Raw genomic sequence first — 8,049 nt, forward strand, 5'->3', positions numbered from 1 at the left:
TTTCACCTTCCCACCCCCAATTTGCATATGAAAATTAGGATTCAGATTTAGCTCGGTATTCGGCCGAATCTTTCATCTTTTTTAAAAATCAACATTAATTCTGAGTACAGAGAACTGCTGGCAAGCCCTTCAGATTTGGCTAAACTACACCTCTCTACAGGGACTTTGTATGGAAGGAGCACACCTATGGCCACTGCAATTTCAATCCATTTATTGCAGCAGAAAAAACAGCACATACAAAGTCCCTGGATACTATTTGGTTTCTGAAGCAGCCAGGAAGTGTATGCACCCTTGAAAATCAAGTAAGTGGTGTGCTGAGGAATTTTGTACACCTCTATGCAGCCATTAAACTGTAGTTTAAAAACATCTGAGGGCTGATTTAAAGGGATTGTTCACCTTTGCGATACGTTTTACAATGATGTAGACAGTGATATTCTGAGACCCACAGGGACATTGCCAATTCACAGGCGCAAGCTCCAATTTGCTAGCGAACCAGACTATTGATAGCCAAAGTTTCAAACCCTATTGACAGGTGTATTTTCGCTTCGGCGAATGGGCGCTACTCCTCAAATTCACTGTGCGGATTTTACTGAACGTTACCTCTTCCACCAGAGTTGACTTCGCAACCTCAGACCAGGCCAAGTGCTTAAAAGAAGCTAGATCTTCCTCAATCTTCTGTTACTTACATCATATGATATCCTGTGTCCCGAAAATGCATTAAAGTTCCAAAAACGCTGGCGACTTTTCCTTTTCTGAAGTGAAATTGCCTGCAAAAGTCCTGACAACAACTTTAAATTTCCTGCTCTATGCAAATTGACCTGAGCGCAAGATCACTAGCGAATTTCCGATAGGCACAAACGAATGCAAGCGCATCTTCGCTATGAAATGTTCACACTGCCAAAGTAACACTAGCAAAAAGTCACCAGCATTTGGCGGCCATATTATATAATATACTTTGCATATTAGTGAATTAGCGTAGTGGTAGAGAATTTGTGCCTGGCGAAGTGGTGAGATGTGTGCAAATCGGTCGCCGGCGACAATTCACCCTTTATGGTTCTCAGTGCCTGGTTAGTATTTTACTAGGCAGTAATAACAATACAAATGTAGCCTTACAAAGCACTTATTTTTAGATGGGGTCAGTGACCCTCTTTTGCAAACTAGAAAAAGAAGGCAAATAATTAGAAAAGGCTATAACATAATAAATAATGTACACCAAATGAAAAGTTGCTTGGAATTTGATAACATACTTAAAGGTGAAGTATCCCTTTAATGCATCAGGGTAATATATATATATGTATTATATATATATATATATATATATATATATATATATATATATATATATATATATATATATATATATATATATATAGAGCGATAATGGGACGCACATCCATTCGAGCGAAAAATGTCTGGGTGTCAATCGTAAAGTAAATAAATGTATCCCAGCAGATGAGGGCACACCAAGAAAATTGTAGCAAAACACAAAAAGGTTGAATTACATCAGGTTTATTTTGATCCAACGTTTCAGCTCCATCTTGGAGCTTTCGCCAGGGAAGAAAAAACAAAACAAAATAAACCTGATGTAATTCAACCTTTTTGCGTTTTGCTACAATTTTCTTGGTGTGCCGTCATCTGCTGGGATATATATATATATATATATATATATATATATATATATATATATATATATATACAGATAGCAACACAAGAGGTTGCCCAGGCACTGAGAACCATAGTACCGACTCACTTCATTATATAACGCAATATGGTCGTTGGTGGAGAGTAGATACTTGTGATAAGAGAGCAGATTGTTCATTCATTCCCATCATTATACAGAGCAGATTGTTCATTAATTGCCTTCATTATACCCTGTTCATTGTCCATTATTAGTGTCTAGGATCTTAGCACTATTCCATTCATTACTGCCATAATTTATATTATAACAAGAAGTCCCGTATACCAGGATGCGTATGATACAGAACATGTGAATAAAGAATGAGCACTTTGTATAATAATAATAATAATAATAATAATGTGTGCAGCATGTTGGCACAGAGCATGGAAAGACTCAGCATCATTTCGCAGGGCTGGGTTCTCACTGTCAGTGAGGAAAGAAAATGCGCAGTTATATAGGGCTGTGTTAAACTGGTAGCAGTGTTTCTATCACCCATGTATGCAGAGAATCTAATGGGCAGGTTAAAAAAAACCTCACATGACAAAGTAGATGTGATTCTCTTCCTACGGTTCTCTCTAGATCTTATGATCTGATCCATGGCCCATGGCTGTAATGATAGGACCATTCCAACTTGGCTAAGTGTGTTGGTGACCAAATCGGGCGAAAACTCATCAGCGTGATGTCATTCAGGCATTTTGCTGATTTACTAACGGGTGCAGGCGTAACTTTGCTAGCGAAAGAGACAGAAGCTAGCGATCATTTGCACTCTATCGGCAGGCAAATTTTCACTCTGGCGAATGGACGTAACTCCGCAAATTCACTGAGATGTGGATTTTACTGAACATAACCTCTTTCGACAGACTTGCCTTCGCCAGCTCAGACCAGGCGAAGTGCATTGGCGTGCATAGGACTGGCGTCTTTTCCTTTTTTCAGAGTGATAGCATGCAAAGGTCCGTAAAATTTTTTTTTGGGTAAACGGGTTCCCCCCTACATTTTCTAACATATGGAACATAAACTATACAGTGGGCTCATGTGTAGGGCATTATAACAACTCTATTTTCTTTATTAAGGTTCCCTGGACTTGTGTATTGTGATGTATTTGCTGCAACATATACGTCCATGTAACTTGATCATTTCCCGCCGTATGCAAATTAGACAACGCTAGTAACGCTAGCAAAAATTCTCCAGCGTTCATCGCCCTGGACACAACTTTGTATTTTAGTGAATTAGCGTTGTCTTAGAGAATTTATGTCTGGCGAAGTGTTGCGATGGCTGCGAAACCGTCGCTGGTGAATTTTTGCCGGTTAGGGAATTTGCCCCTTTGTATGTCCCTGCTCCCCCAATAGAGAAACTGACCCCTGCGCCATTAGCATACAGTATACAGTATGTTGACTGCCAGCAGTAGTCTCTTAATTTATCTTTCCTACAGGCACACTGGTAGTTACACAGTTAAGCCAAGTGTTTATCTAAAGGCAAGCTGCAATGAGTCAGAACCGACTCATAGAGACTGCCTACCTTCGGAGCTGTTCTAATACATCCAGGCCCTTAAAAATAATGGGCTTCCCTATACAGGATATATATTAAAACCTATAATACTTACTAAGGCGGGACCCGTATCTAAAAACCCATGCATAAAATAAATACACACAGATATTGGATAACAACTGATGTGTTAAAATAATCACACACAATCCAACTAAAATATGTCCTCATGTCAGAGAAGAAGGTATCGTACTATATACTGTATATTCATCACTCAGACAATAATACTCAGCATCATTATACTATGGGCCATTAAGGCACAGCTGGACCTTATGGAAAGTGATTGCTACTTAATTATCTCAGGAAATATTTCACAGAAATCAATGGAGCAGTCTCTGTAACCAAGGGGTAACCTGGAGTCACTCTGTCCAAATTCCAGCCAATAGGAATCGCTGTATTCAGAACAAATAAGTCACTTCCATTAGGAAAAAAGTCATTATGGAATTAAGGGAAATGGTCCCAAAACACACAATGTATTAATCATTTCTACATATTTTTTCCAGATAGATAAAAAAATAATAAGTGCCTTGACTCCTATGGAAAATACACTCACTGGGGCCAATTATTGACCATGTAAAGACTTTTGCAGTGTTATAATAGGATAAAGATATTATTGTATAATTAAGCAGTGACATTTTTATTAACATTGTATGGAAATACAGCCTTATTACATAGGATATAAGAGTGAATAAGCTATTCATTAACATCCCCTCCTGCAGGGATATGTCATGTTGTTGTTATGTTTATTTTCTGTCCAAGCTCCTGGGGGAACATTTGCTGTCTCTGCAGAATCATCTCATTTCTGGCATATTATGGAAAGCAGCATTGCACAGTATTAGCATCACTCTGTAGTACATTGTCACATACACCATTCATACCCATTTAACTATGAGATACTAGTTGCAGGTTGGAAGAGTAAAGTAAATATATCATCATACATCACAAATGTACCTTTTATTGTGACGGCTACTCAGAAGTGACTTTAGTAGCAATTTGGGAGAGACAATAAAGTGGTTGTTGGGAGAGATGTGCCTATAGTAGCCGTGGGATAATAATCTCTGGGAAGGGACTGTGGCTGTGGGATAGCAGGTATAGTAGGGAGAGATGGTGCATATAGTAACAGTGGGATAATAGTCTCTGGGAAGGGACTGTGACTGTGGGATAGCAGGTATAGTAGGGAGAGATGGTGCATATAGTAACAGTGGATAATAGTCTCTGGGAAGGGAATGTGACTGTGGGATAGCAGGTATAGTAGGGAGAGATGGTGCATATAGTAGCAGTGGGATAATAGTCTCTGGAAGGGACTGTGACTGTGGGATAGCAGGTATAGTAGGGAGAGACGGTGCCTATAGTAACAGTGGATAATAGTCTCTGGGAAGGGAGTGTGACTGTGGGATAGCAGGTATAGTAGGGAGAGAAGGTGCCTTTAGTAGCAGTAGGATAATAGTCTCTGGGAAGGGAGTGTGACTGTGGGATAGCAGGTATAGTAGGGAGAGATGGTGCCTATAGTAACAGGTAGATAATAGTCTCTGGGAAGGGAGTGTGACTGTGGGATAGCAGGGATAGTATGGAGAGATGTGCCTTTAGTAGAAGTGGGATAATAGTCTCTGGGAAGGGAGTGTGACTGTGGGATAGCAGGTATAGTAGGGAGAGATGGTGCCTATAGTAACAGTGAGATAATAGTCTCTGGGAAGGGAGTGTGACTGTGGGATAGCAGGGATAGTATGGAGAGATGGTGCCTTTAGTAGCAGTAGGATAATAGTCTCTGGGAAGGGACTGTGGCTGTGGGATAGCAGGTATAGTATGGAGAGATGGTGTCTATAGTAGCAGTCAGATATAGGGACTGTGCCTATGGGTTGAAGCAATTTGTTGTTCAACAGTAGCTATTGACCCATAGCTTGGACAGCTCTTCTTTAAACAAATTATGGACCTGTAAAGTCTGTTTTGCCAGGGGCTTCCGTACCATTAAACACATCCCTGCAAATAAACACCCATGTGAAAACCTTGGGTTCCATCTCTCCCCCTCAACATACTAGAGGATTCTATTTAACTGTATAATGACAGAGTATAAACACCTTGGATGTCAGTGCTCCCCTCCCTTGTAGCCTGTGCTTGGTACAAGTAATTGCAGCTCTTATGTCACTAATATAGGGACAGTGACAGACTCTGTTATTTTCACAGTTGGTCTCCTGTGTGGAGTCAGGGAAGAAGTGTTTCCTCTAATTCCCACACACTCTCACATGCCCTTCTACCACCTCATTACATCTCTCTTGGCTGTTTATCAGAAGTTTATTTTGTTCCTGTACATACAGAGATATTCCTTATCTCGGTGCAGGACAGGTTTATATCCTCTACCAACTCACCTGGAGCAAGAAATACTGTATGTAGGAGTCCAACTTTATTTGTCCCCCAACTGTTTCAGAGACCATCATTTTCTCCCCTATTAGAGTCTGGGCCCTAGAATACCTGTTTTGGTTAAAGATCGACCCCTGCTCTTTAGAGGACCAACATTAAAGCAAAGTGCATTACAGAAAATGCAAGGTAAAGAATAATAGAAATGTTAGATTTATTGCTTTTGATATATGGAATTGGGTTCCATATCAGCAGACAGAGGGCATGACACTTCTGATGGCCACCATCAGGACACTATTTTTTGATTGGGTCTTATTCAATGGTAAATTTTGGGGATCTTGTGACATACTGGACAGGACTATAACTGGTGCTTATATCAGGGCTCCCCAACTGTTTTTTACCCATGAGCCCCTAGGCCCACTGTCGTTTGTTGCCCCGTCCCCACCCTTTTATTCAATCACATTTTTATCATCAGGACCAGATCAATGAGCATTGGTGTACAGGAAATTTTAAAAACTATTGTATCTCTTGAGCCTCCCCAGTGTTTTTGAACCAATGTGGGTGTGGTAGGGCAGCATGCCTCCCTAAAATCCTGCCGCACTAGGTCCGGGCCTTGGTGGCCTCTCCATAAAACCAGGCCTGCATGAGCCAAATTCAGATGTGAAAAGAGCAACACAAGCATGACAAAAAAGTTCCTGGGTATGCCAAATAAGGGCTGTGATTGGCTATTTGATAGCCCCTATGTGGACTGCCAATTTACTAAAAGGTGAAGAAGTCTATTCGCTAGCAAAATGACTCAGCACTAGAGAAGTTTCGCCTTATTTTACCAGGCAAATTTTTGCTCAGTGTAAAAGTCTACTTTGTGGTTCTAACCAGTGAATTGTTAAGATGAAGCAACATCCTCAATATTTTTTTGTCAGTGACATCATATCCTGTATTCCAAAAAAGTCATAAAAAGAAAAAATGCTGGCGTTATTTACGCTTTTTTTAACATTTGTCTTAGGGTGGGCTAATTTGTAAGACAATAGAGAACCTCTTTTGTCTTTATTTTGCTTACTTGGACATTTTTAATAATAATAATTGGCCACTTCCAGCAATTTCACCACCACTAATAAAGACATACATATGACCTCTAGGTACCCGCCATATTTAAATTGATGTAACCATAAGTATGTTAATGAAGTTTTGCTAGGAAGAAAGTAACGCTAGAGAAAATTCGCTAAGAAATTTTCACGCTGAAGAATTTTTGCTAGCGAAAATACTCCATTTGCTGAGATGAATTTTCGCATTTTGATTAATACACATAGTCATAGTGAAATAACATCTGACGTAGTTGTGCAAAGTATGGCAAAGATTTCTGAAGCGATAATTTGGACCTAAGCCCTTTGTGCATTTACACATGGGCTGTAGAGTGAAAAGCCCAACATTTTAAACAAAAAAACTTGTCCTTTCACCCTACTGTGCATAAGTCAGCCCTGGGATTTTGAAGAAAGAAGAGGATCGCTCTGTGGTGCACACTGAGAAGAACCCCAGGCCAGGGCAGTTTTCTTCTAACAGGAGCCTAAGGTATCTGTTATAGGGATTACAATCATTTGGGTGATTGTGACTTTCCTTCTCCTTTAAAAATTCCATCACTGGCAAGTTGAAAATGATTTGTCTTTGTGTACTTTATGGGCTATGGCAGACAAGGAGATTTGTCATCCGCAATAAATCCCCCCGAAATGCTTTCCCACTGAGGCAACTTCGGACATCTTCAGGAAACAAAGCATTTCGGGGCCTGTGGTCACACATATTTAAACAAAGGTGGCAAATCACCCTATGTGCCATTAGCCTATTTCTCACACTGGTAAAACGTTTCTAATCAGGGGATGTTTTTGCACAACACAATGTATAAATGTTCTAAAGTGTCCATGCTCAATATGTTGTCCATATTATATATACATATTTAATAGTAATTGTTTGTTTAAAATTTGTTTTGTGGAACCTCGTTCACTTATCCAGAAACCTGTCATCCAGAAAGCTTTGGTGATAGAGCCAATAATAAAATGTGGAGGTGATAGGGACCAGTGTGGGCTTCAGAAGGAATGCTTTGGGGGTTTTTACCTGGGGAAACCTAAAGGATTTTATTGTTTGATAAAGCCCCTAAATTCTCCTGTTTATCTGTGGCAATACATTTAGCCTCTGTCTTTAACCCCGTCACAAAGTCCTGTGTTAACCCTTTCTTATCTTTCTCACAAGGTTCTTTTTTCAAGAATATGCTTCTCCCAAGAACCTTAAATCAATTATTTCTTTGTGAAGAAACAGAGTGTGACACTTTTTAATGCTAAATAAAAAGTAGGAATAATGCTTGGAATAAAGTAAAACACAAGCAAAGCATGAAAAATGTAGTAATGAGTTAATGCTTTGTGCCCAACCAAATCAGGACCCACCAAGGAATTTTCCAACACCAACCAGTCCAAACTGACCATAGGCAGCTG

The sequence above is a fragment of the Xenopus laevis genome, chromosome 4S (genome assembly GCF_017654675.1).
Source record: "Xenopus laevis strain J_2021 chromosome 4S, Xenopus_laevis_v10.1, whole genome shotgun sequence".
Taxonomy (NCBI): domain Eukaryota; kingdom Metazoa; phylum Chordata; class Amphibia; order Anura; family Pipidae; genus Xenopus; species Xenopus laevis.